The sequence below is a fragment of the Arachis duranensis genome, chromosome 3, assembly GCF_000817695.3.
Source record: "Arachis duranensis cultivar V14167 chromosome 3, aradu.V14167.gnm2.J7QH, whole genome shotgun sequence".
NCBI lineage: Eukaryota > Viridiplantae > Streptophyta > Magnoliopsida > Fabales > Fabaceae > Arachis > Arachis duranensis.
This window is the reverse complement of record NC_029774.3, coordinates 40,947,643-40,960,243: the sequence shown is the minus strand read 5'-3', so window position 1 is coordinate 40,960,243 and position 12,601 is coordinate 40,947,643. Positions and strand designations below refer to the sequence as shown.

Here is a 12,601-nt window from a genome sequence, read left to right as displayed (position 1 = left end):
CTTCGTCATCTGGAGAAGCTATACTTGGCCCTCTTCGCATCATTCCTCCTCTCCTCGCCGTCGCACGAAGTTCTGAGTTGAGCTCGTGGCATCGCCGTCGCGAAGGGTTCCTCCCTCCTTGCCGTGCGTTGTTTCTGATTCTCTGCTCCTTGCCATTTTTTATTTAGGATTAAGCTAGCATTTGCCTTTGATTTTGTGATTTCATTTCCAATTTTGTGATTTAATCTCTGCGTTTGCCTGTTTCTCCTAAATTTGGATTAACACATCGAGTTCTTTGATTATTCACCATGAAAGAGCCATTGTGTGTCAAGTTTTGTGATGACTTGATTGTTTATTTGACAGTTCATGAATTGCTTCCCGTGGCACTGCCCTTGCTGATTCAGAGTTTGCTGAGATTTATGGTGAAAGTGCTATAGGAGTTGTAGTTCACAGGACTCTGCGGTTAGTCCTTCAACATCAGGACAATATAGTACAACTCTTTCAAGATTGAAGTAAAAACTGAGTGGTTTTTGGTTGCATGTGGTTCAGCGACTGTGGTATATTTATCCTCAATAATTTTTGTAAAACTGTTACAATTATATACTGTTCTATTTGTTCTCCCTTCAAAAATGTATGAGAAGTCAGAATTCACAATTTAAATTATACTTGGCTGATCCTTGTATGAAACCCGATTATTTTCTTCTTTTGTTGGAGCTGTATGTTTGCTTAAGCTTACAAAGTTTGAACTGGCTTTGTCTAAAAGAATATTTTGCTTTTACTGAATAAAGTTTTTAATACCCTGCCACCAGATGCTCCCTTTTGTGCGTGAGTTGATATACTGGTTCTTTGTGCTAATCTAATGTTGTTCTACTTTAAAGGTGATCCTTTTGCTCGATAGGCTCATTGAGGTGATTAAATTTCCAGAAGTAACTTCTCTACATGCATTCCATTTTCCCCCATTTTTTGCAGGCCTTTATTATCATATATCTAAGCGTGCTGCAGGCATTCGTTATCTCTTCTTTGGAAAACCATCAAATCAAAGACCCAGGTATTAGCATTTTGAAATTCCAAATTTTGTAAAAATGTGTTGGCAATGGAGGATTTGCTCTCAAAATTCTCCATAATATTTTTTCCTACTGTTTTAGCTTTTTATTTAGACTTTTTTTTTTGATTGATGAAAAGTGATGCAATGGTATTGTATTGGATGAAGTCCATTCCATCCTTGGTGTGAATAAGAGAATCAATCAGAGAAACATAGTTGCAAATGTTATTGGGAGAAGCTGTTGAAGTATGTTATTTGGTCCAATGGTCCTGAAACCAAAAAATAAGCAATGTGCTGGGAAGGATTTTGTTATGCTTGTTTCAAGGCTTCTTGTTGTTGAACTCTTCCTTCGTTATGATTCCTTTGAGATTCAAGTTGGAACTTCACCCTTGAGCTCTAAGATTACCCTCACTTCTCTTAAGAGAGCTAGCTTCTAAATCTTCTAATAATTCAATTTTTAATTCTTGTATTTATTAGGATCTTTATTTTTTATTTTTATTTTGGTGTTAATCCTATATATATTTTTATGGTATATCAGTGGCTAATTAAAGAGATGAAGATCTAAGCTATTTCTTGTATTGATTTTGTATAGTATTTTGATTTTTTGTTATTAAATTTGGAGTTAATGAATCTAAAAGGCATGGTCCCCATGTTGGATTTTTAATATAGATATAGGGAATTAGATTGGAGTCATATTGGAAACTATTTTGATATGTTCTTCTATATTCTGTATCTCTTTCTTTCATATTCAGCTAACTATATCCAATTATTTTATTTATTATTTTAAAAAAAATTGAAAAAAAAAGAACTACCCTCTTCTACTGCTGCTGTGCTGCATGTTGTTAATCTCAAGCTCTTTACTTGTTTTGATAATCAGGTTTGCTTACTCAACAATTTGTTTATTCTTTCCTCAATTTCATTTTTTGTACGCATGAATCGTGCAGCTCTAGCTCCTAGGGTTCTAAAGTTTCCCTCTTCAGCTAATTTTAATACATGCATGTAAGGTGTTGATGTAGCTGTGTTGTAATTATCTCCACATCCATAAATCCTTGTTTTTTTCATGGCATTCTGCTTCTGCCCTAGCTACATTTGATTTTCCATGGAATATAGTATATATTAGCATCTTATATTATTGTGGGAAGGTAGATATTTAAATCTGAAAGGGGATTAAATGTTAATTATTTAAATTTAATTTTGATTTAGGACAGGATACTATGGCCTTGTTTTGTTTGGTTCATGTAGCCATGCAATGTTAGTAGTTGTTGTTGTAGTGGTGGTGATTTTTATGGTGACACATAACTACACTTTAATAAATATCAGTTAGGAACATGTGCTTCTTTTCTTGGCTGCATGTTCTGCTTAATATTATATTACTCTATTAACTTGTCTTTGCTTGCTGCTCTTGCTTATTGTCACGTTGTTTTCTTTTAGATGAGTTATATGAATTTCTGACTTTGTTTTGTCTCTTGTTTGGCGAATGTATTACTTCTACTTTTACTACCAGTTGCAATTGGGCCTCAAACTGATCTGCTAAGGACTCAAATATACTCAAATAGCAATCTAGTGAGTTTCTCATCCTCTTGGTTAGTTTGGTTCATTAAAGGTTTTCCTTTGCATTTCACTTGTGTTTGCAGCTACCTGGATGTTAAGTATATTGGTTAGAAGAACTGGGCCATTTCCAGCAAATTTCTGTCTTAGATAATTGATACTTTTAAAATATATTCTTAGAATTTTATGCTCATTTTTTATTTTTTATATAGGAAGAAGGCAGTGTTTTACAGTGTTATTGAAGTATATTGTGTTTAACTAAGATGTAGAAGACACAAATCAAACTATCAGATTTGTTATTAATTAGATTTGTGTATCTATTTTTTTATTTTATTAATGCATAAATTTGACTCTCAATTTGTGTAATAATTCAAAGTAACTTTCATTTATATTTTATAGGAAATCAATACTACTTTATCTATGTATGTATCTGATATGTTTCCGGCAGCCATTTCATAGGACTATGGTTCTGTGGGAATTTGAAGTTTTAAATCTGTTTGGTTTCTCTTTTATATTGATAAAATTGTTTAATTAATTAAGTTAAAAATGATACATAAATAAAAAATTTTAGATCCGATTGGTTTCTCTTTAAATTTTCTTTTTTATATATAGTTAGTAAAAGATATTTTAGTCAAATATATATTACTTTAATCTTAAAATATTATTTTATAAATATTCATAAATTTGTGTTAATTTTATAAAAATAATACTCTGACACACACACTTTCTCTCTCGCTCTCTCTCTCATTGCTTTTAGTAATTATCTTAATTCTTTAAAGAGAAATAGAAATATTGATGAATTGAAGAACAGAAAGGTAGCTCTTTTGAAAATGGTGTTTGCTACGATACGATGATAAATATATACGTATTGATACGTTTAAAATATGAACAAATAACATCAAGACATGTGGAATTTATTTTCCACATCAGCATTTATTTTTTAAATATATAATATATTACTGCTTTTACTAAAATACTCTTTTAATTAAATAAAAATAAAAAATATTTATTTATTTAATTTTATAAAAAAAACTTAAATATTATTCCTTTGTTTGATTAGACAAAAATACCCTTTTAAATTAATCAAATTTTAAAATTTAATTAATCCTAATTTTATAGATTCAAATAATTAAAATAACAAAACAAAAACATATTAAAAAAATAAAAAATTAAAATTGTTCTTCATCTATATTAAACATATTAAAAACACAAAAAACCAAAATTGTTCTTCATCACGCCTCTGAAGGTTTAACCTTCTTCATCTTCTTCTCTCCTCTTCCTATCCTCTCTCACTCTCTCTGTCTCTCTGCTCGATCTCTCTCACTGTGCGTCACAGAGCATCACTTCTCAGCCTTGCACCGCCGCCGCACCAAACCTCCATTGCACCGAACTTCCATGCCCCGTCACACCCCTTCCCGGCTCTTCTATGTGTTGCTCGCGTCGTTCCCTTTCGAACCCTAATGTGTATTTCTCCGCCACCGTCTTCGTCACCTTCGTCTACCTTCACGATTTTATAAAACTACAGCACCGATTTCAGCGGCACTAACCATAACCAATGGCGTCCGCCGAGCAGCCATTGAAGAAGCGAAAGCACGACACTCTCCCGGAATCCCCACTGCCACACCACCGCCGCTAGCACTGCTGCCACAATCACCTCAAACCCTAGCTCGTCCGCCTACTCCTCCTCCTCCTCTGCCTCTGTCACAGGATGAGGTCGTCACCAAGCAGAGGAACAAAGATGAGGTTCGAACCATGTTTGAGAGCTACCATAGCATCAAGCTCTTCTTGTCAAAGAAGCAAGGTGATTTCCTCCATGACCTTGAACAGAGCTTCTTCGCTCTCGTAAATACTTCCAGAGGTAAACACTACTAAACAACACTTCATAGTTCATTCTCTATCTTTTTGGAGGGTATAAATTTGAAATCAATGTTAATGAATTTGAGTTTGTTTATACCATTCAGACCCTAATGTACCATTCTTCTCTTCCTCAGAATATAGCGTTTTCTCATATCTTTCTAATTCAGTCAATCCAATTAGATTCTGATTGAGATCTCTAAACCTTATCTTGAAAGAATACAGTTTTTAGCTCCAGCATATCTAAAGAAGATGAAGCCCTCAATTTTCTTAGTACATATAACTATGTAATTTCATCTGATCAAGACCAAATGAAAGTAAGCATAACAAATTAAAAAAGCATCACCTATTTCATGTTTATGTATTTTGTCAAAATTTAATGTTGACTAATATTGCTATATATATGTATACATGTAGGAATTAACAAAGACATTAGACTTTATAATTGACACAGCATTGGTGATCATCCTTTTGATCCTTATATAGCACTTCTAAATTTGTTTTAAAGCATCCATTTATTCGCATGTTATTTGTTGCAATGTCTTTTGTTTTCAATAAACCTGTTTAAGTTGATTCATATTTTAGTATGATGCATCATCTAATTTGAACTCTAATAATGGATCACTTTATCTGAAATGCTTGAGCTTACTATGTTATTATGAATATGATTGCACCCTATTCTTCAAGCAGGAAATAGAGCTATCTCTGATAGGACTCCAGAATGCTGGAAAGACTTCCCTTGTAAATGTTGTTGCTGTAAGTATATTAATCATGTGAACAATCTCTTAGCAGTTGACAATTTGCAGTAAGTCTGTTCCCCATAAGTCTTACAATTAGGAACCAATCACAAAACTTGCATCAATGGGGTACTGTTTTGGAAGGCTGAGTCAGAAGAGATTAGGAAGAAATGGTTTAAGGGAGTTGAGAATGGGTGTAATCCGTCTAGCTCGAGCTTATACCGGAAATGAGAAGATCATCAAATTTGAAGGATGTTATCATGGCCACGCAGATCCTTTTTCTTGTTAAGGCAGGTAGTGGAGTTGCGACTTTATGACTTTCTGACTCCCCTGGTGTCCCTAAAGGTGCTACTTATGAAACTCTTACAGCCCCCTTCAATGACTTATCAGCTGTTGAGAAACTCTTTGAGGATAACAAGGGAGAGATAGCTGCAGTCATGTTTGAGCCTGTTGTTGGAAACTCTGGTTTCATTCCCCTAAATCTGATTTTCTTATTTTCCTGCGCGAAATCACCAAGGAGAACAATTCCCTTCTAATCTTTGATGAGGTTATGACTGGATTCCATTTGGCATATAGTGGCGCTCAAGAATATTTTGGCATAACTCCTGATTTAACAACACTAGGAAAGATCATTGGTGGGGGTCTGCCTATAAGAGCTTATGGAGGGAGGAGGGATATTATGGAGATGGTGGCACCTGTTGGACTGATGTACCAAGCCGGGACCTTGAGTGGGAACCCTTTGGCTATGACTGCAGGTATAGAGACTCTGAAGCGCATTAAGGAGGCAGGAACTTATGAATATTTGGATAAAATTACAGGTGAGCTTGTTCGCGGCATCGTTGAAGCCGGGAAGAAGGCAGGCCATGCTATATGTGGTGGGCATATAAGTGGGATGTTCGGGTTTTTCTTCACAGAAGGACCTGTTTACAATTTTGCTATCTTCCATCCATTTTTTATGCATGTAATGAGATTGGAGCACAGATATCTTTCACATCGACACAACTTCTAAAAAATAGTTTACCTGAATTCACAAACTATAAATTCATCTATAGAAATTTAGAGGAGGATGCACAAAATACTCTCTGCTTTTCTAGTATAAGTGTCAACAGAGATTGGAACAATGATATCTGAAATAACATTTGTAATAATATGAGTTGATATACCTTGATTTCTTAGTATAAGACATAGGGCCTAAAGTAAATGGAATTTACATTCCATCCACCAGTGGGTGTAAAACAAGTAGCATTGATCAATGAAATGAGGAGCAGGAACATTCACTATTTGCTGCTAAATAAGAGAGAAGAGTGATTATCATTTACAAGTAAATTAGATCCTGATGAATCAATATCCATGGAGATGATTACACAGAATTAAAAAAAAAAACACGATTTACATTTCTTAATGGCACATTACATTAGAATAGACTGAAGGGTGAACATGTGATTTAAGTGAGCCAATTAGCTATACGAGGATTTATATCTATCTAGAAGTTGTGGATTTAGATCTAGAGAGACCAAAGCATCCTAGGAAGGAGAACCCAAGTCTAGGCACGGTGGCTACCGGTTGATGGTTGGTCTCGGAATCAGGTGTTTGAGGATAATAATGTTTGTAGAAGGCTGCAACTACTCCTGCCACCCCCTTTTTCTGGTACATATGGTATGAGACAAATACTAACCACTTTGATCGCATATATATATATATTATCTCTGGCTTCAGCATATAGTTTATAGCACCAACCAGCCTGCCTAATGTAAATTCATCCAGTGGAATCAGTGCCCGGCCTACTCCTCTGGCATGCACTCGCTCTCCCCAAAATGGCTGGTCCCCAAAGAATGGTACAATTGTTGTTGGGCACTGCAGAAACAAATATAGATATTCTTGTTGTAAGATGAATATACCACTTAGATTACAAAATTCACAAATGCAAGATATATTACTGCAGCTCTAAGACTAGCAGCAGTTGTTCCAGCACCCCCATGATGCACCTGGAAACATTTAGAACATCTTACAACCAGGTTTCAATGTTACCTGAGAAGGTTATGTTTAGATCAAAAAGAATGCACCAATAATTATTGGTTCAACTTATTCTATTTAAGCAGGGTCTCAAGTTCGAGTGTTGCTTATTGAAATAATTAGTGCTGGGATATCACTCCATAATGGGCAGACTTGACAACTCCAGTTAGAGTCTACTGGTTGCTAGACTCGGGGGAAAAAACTGCAAACAAGTGAACAGTCACAAAGAAACTCACAAGGCTACCAAATCCAATATATATTGGTTTTTTGCCTTCCTTTTCGCCTTCTTCAAGCCACTCTAATAATGATATTGGTGGCTCATAATCTGAAGCAAGGTCAAGGAAACAAAATCCAACAACATCAAAATTGGGTCCCCAATCTGCAAAACAAAAAGCAAAACACAAACAGTCTATCGTAACATCGTCAAGAAACAGCTCGGAGTTAGAGAGTGCCAAAAATGGAAAGATGAGATGACACTATAAAATATAAATGCATATCTAACCTTTTGGTTTAGGAACCAAATGAGGGCTCCATATATAACCATAGGGCATGTTAGGAGAGGACGTATAAGATCCACTTAGATAAGTAATAGGCCTTAGCTTTAGCTTCTTCTTCCTAAATTCATTTATTAAATCTCGTATTCCAAGCTAGATTAAAGAATCAACTATTTGATATGATAGTTGAAAGACATACAAAAAACTGATAACTTAGTCATATCAAGTGAAACTAATAGATTGATTATGTTGGATAAACTCTCTGAGGCCATGTAACTTACTTTGTATGCCATTTGTTGCTTAATGCGGGAAAGAGGATGAGGGAATTCATATGTTGGCCTGAAAATATAGTCAAACATCATTATAATAAGATCCTTACACCTATATTAGTTGCTCATATAATCTTTATGCTAACAACAAATTAATAAATGAGCCTTACTGAGAACCTTCCTAATGCCCAAGTCAATGAATGATGCAATATAACACATAATTCGGTCAAAAATACAGGTGACTAAGTGCAGGATTAGTCTGTGTACCAAGCAAGACTTACGTCCATGGCATTGTAAAGAATATGTGAAGTGGAACTTTTAGAAACTTAGTAACATGAGTATGCCCTGCATAATTTCATACATTAAAAGAACGTGAGATACTTTTTCATCATACATTGGATGTAAACAATGCCACATTATTTGTTAATTTTATAGTCATTTCTATACTCTGTCGATGAATTTCTTTCAATTTGCTATTAGCAATTTGTGATTGACTTTTCCATTCTTAGTTGCACAAAAGGAGGAAATTCTTGTCAAGATCTAAGATATGATTCACTCATTATGGATATTGTAAAAACTAAGACATGAAATCATCAATAGTGAAAATCATTTCCCTTTCCTTCTCTTTCTGCCATGATTTGATTCTCACAGCCGCTGAAACAAGTCGCAAATTAATCTCTCCTATATAACTCTTAGCAATATACCATTTTCATTATATCTTCAACCAGTTATTTTAGAGTCTAACAGTATGCTGGAGGGTTGGCAATTATTGCATCTGCGTTAAATACAACATGAGTATCTGGATCAACACTGTTGCAAGCTGGAAGCAAAGAGTTGATAATAGCCTTTATCTGATTTCTTTGTTTATGAATTTCTGAGCGGCCCGATGGCAAGAAGCCTTTATTCTTGACCATATCTGAAGAAAGCATATAAATAAACATATTAATATATGAAAGCATGAGCAAGGAGAAGAAATCTTTTTGATATGGCTACTTGTATATGGTCATGCATTCAAAAGAATAAAAGCAACATTCCTCTAGTAAAACCTAATTGAGGATCTGAAGCAACATTCCTCTAGTAAAAGCAACATTCCTCTAGCAAAAGAATAAAAGCAATTATTCTTATAGTAGATTTCAGGCAGATTGATTGCAGACTTTGGAAGTTCTAAAGGATGCCAAAACCAACCAGGTCTGATGAGACATCACGGAGGGCAGGTACCCACTCATGACCAGCCGGATCTTCCTTGGCCGCATATCTATTAGAAACAAAGAAAACATTGAATAATCTGAGACAAGGCATAACAAAGCATAGAGCTTAAAGCGTAGGAATTAAGTAACCCACCGAGGATCATTGTAAATGCCATCAATTGGAGTGAGAGTGGAGTTGTAAATAGACCAACAAGTAGAGGCACCAAGACCAAGTTCATTCCGAACCCACCTAGTGTTAGGACCAGCATCAGAAAATATAATGGCGGCGGGCTGAAGCTGGTGATGAGAGAGAACCAAGTGTGAAAGAAATATTCCATGTCCTTCTTGCCTTATCCTTTTGCACCATCCAAAAATACGTCTTTTATCTCTCCATATCTCTCCATATTACTCCATTGTTAAAGAAATACTCCATACCCCTTCTCTGCCAAGGCCTTGCTCATAACCTTAGCAATGATTCCCTCACGCAACCAATAGTCTTTTGTCAATTTCTATTTGAATCAAACATTAACAGAGAACTAATATCATGAAAAATAAAACATGATAAGAGAAAATAGACAACATCAACATGAACCTGAAACTACAAGTAACATGGACACAAAAACTAGTAGTGGCTATATCCTATCTCAGTGACCAAGAACATTCTCAAAATAAATGCAATGAGTATCATATTACACTCATATGAGAAGTAACAGATTCTGTTCTAGTTCATGAACATTTTATAGTTTTACAAAGATATGCTAGGTAGCACGGGCCAAATAATAAACAGTAGAAGACATTGGTATGGTAAAAAAGGGGGTGAAAGCAGTAAGTTAATCTTACAAGAATGTCTTGACCGATCTAAGCAAACGAAGCACGATAATAAACTGCCCATATCACAACGAACACTATGCAAAAGGGGGTAACAGCAAATGTTAGATATGAGACGGCTCCAAAGAAGGGAATTTTCATAAATGTTTGTGCAGCATGTTGAAACCATTTGAAACTATAAATATTTTACTGTCAATTCTAAGTTCCAATAGAATAAACCATGCACTCTGCACTGTTAGAAGCCTTAAGCTAAACTAATATCTTCTCTAATAACATCAATTTATCCAAGATAGCATTAAAGCAAAAAGAAAAAAGGCCTGGCACAAAAATAATGTAATATTCATGTTTGAGCAATATTCACCAGTAGCTACATTAAATTCAATATATGGTTCTTTGGAATTAAGTTCCTTAGCTTTTCATATAAAGGACTTCATGCTTCTTTTTTTAGATGTTGATAATAAAAGGTACAAGACTTATAACATAATAGGTCAACCATAAATTTATAACGAAAGAAATGTTTGCAAATGATTCATCAAAAAAGGGTCCAGCTAAATACCTTCATTCAGTATGTCTTTGATGGCAAATGGTCATTAAAAAAACTATATAGGAAATAAGGAGAAAAAAAGACATACATTTTGCCAATTCTGTGGAGAACAAAGGCTGAGTGTCAGGTGTAATCCTGTGCAAAAACTCAACATAGTCAGCTGAATGAAACTGGGCAAGCTCAACAGGATATGCTTTATGTGAACAGAAAGTGTATGTAACTAACATATATTTCCATCTTCTTGTGAAGTTCGTATGAGAGAACAAGATGGTGAGTCGTGCATAGCCTGTGAGGCTTCATTGGATAATTTGGCCCGAAGTAAACACTACCAACATCCCCTGCAATATTAAATTTTAAGTAATCAATTTCCTTATAAACACACAACCAAAGATGGTCTTTTTTGTGTGTGGGGGGGAGACTACACACGAGAAAGTTAGGGTTTCGTCATGCGATGGATTAGAAAATCACGTCGTTGCAACAGAACTTTGAAGAGGGAAAAAAGGAAGAAGATACTAGGATTCGGAAGAGTCTTTTGGAGGTAGAGGAGGCAGAAGCAGGGTGCGGGTGGCAGAATTTTCAGAGGGAAGAAGTTGGGGCATCAAAATCGTCACCAGAGGGAAAGGAAATGGTCCTTTCACAAAGAGCGCAGATGGCGTCTTGCATGCGACGTAGATCAAGGAGAGAGAGAGAGAGGAGAGAAGAAGATGAAGAAGACTGAAACCTTCATAAGCGTGAACGAGAAGGTTTCTGAACCCAGATAAAGAACAATTTTGGTTTTTGTGTTTGAGTAGTGCTAGGGAGCCAATGGTCTAAACGTACAATGTGTACAATGGGCTAAATCTTTGGTTTATGAATAAAATGAACATCACCTATACTATCCAGAATAACCATCCGGATACTAGGGATAACCATCCGGATACTAGGGATAATAAACATTTCATGTTATAAAAAACTAATTTTGGATTCACCAAGGTTCGAACTTTTGACCTTCTGGATCTGAAACTCTAATACCATGTCCTGAAATCACTCATTCCAAAAACATAACCTGATAGGACAATGTAACACTAATAATCATATCTCTAATACTTTCTAAACCTTCATTGTACACATTGTATGCTTAGGTCATTGGCTCCCTATACTTTCTCTTTGTGTTTTTAATATGTTTAATGCAGATGAAGAATAATTTTAATTTTTTGTTTTTTTAATATGTTTTTGTTTTGTTGTTTCAATTATTTGAATCTATAAAATTAGGATTAATTGAATTCTAAAATTTGATTAATTTAAAAAGGTATTTTTGTCTAATCAAACAAAGAAAGGATGCTTAAGTCTTTTTATAAAATTAAATAAATAAATATTTTTTATTTTTATTTAATTAAAAGGGTATTTTAGTAAAAGCGGTAATATACTATGTATTTAAAAAAATTAAATGCTGACGTGGAAAATAAATTCCACATGTCTTAATGTTATCTGTCCATATTTTAAACGTATCAGTACGTATATATTTATCATCGTACCATAGCAAACATCTTTGAAAATAGAAAGTGTAAACTGAATTGATGCAGTAATTGAACAAGATTGTGTTTCTCTTTGAAGCTTATCTAAACTAAACGTCAAAACCCCAAAAAGTTGATTGTCTAAATCTGTCACATATAGAATTATTAATATATTTTTATCAGTTTAATTAAAAAAAATATCATGATATAATATCAGAAAGTATTTACCTAACGAGTTAAGTTTTTTTATAGAAATGGTTCTACCAAAAATAAGAGAAAAAGAGATTATAGATATATGCATGGTGAATATTGGCAGTAGCAAACAATGATAATAATGATGGATATATATGGCATATGGTGGGATATGATGATGCATGAATTGAAGGTGTGTTCGCTTTCATTAACATCGCCCTTGGTTTGGTTGGTGATTGGCCAATTCCAATGTCTTTCTCAATAGAGCTCTACTAATGAAATAGGGACGGAAAAACCAAGGCTTTCAGTCCCTCTCCATGGGTAAATCAGGATAGACCAGCACTGTTAAAAGCTACTCCCAGCCATATTCCTGCTCGGTTTCAAGTCTATTCCGTAGCGATTGCCCCAGGATTTGAACCTT

General features: G+C 34.8%; 2 pseudogenes; one reads left to right on the top strand and one right to left on the bottom strand.

Moving 5' to 3' along the window:
- The first annotated feature begins 5,109 nt into the window (after nt 1–5,109).
- Nucleotides 5,110–6,169, top strand: LOC107478968 (glutamate-1-semialdehyde 2,1-aminomutase, chloroplastic-like; annotated as a pseudogene).
- Nucleotides 6,170–7,405: 1,236 nt separating this feature from the next.
- Nucleotides 7,406–10,513, bottom strand: LOC127745496 (sterol 3-beta-glucosyltransferase UGT80A2-like; annotated as a pseudogene).
- Nucleotides 10,514–12,601: the final 2,088 nt, after the last annotated feature.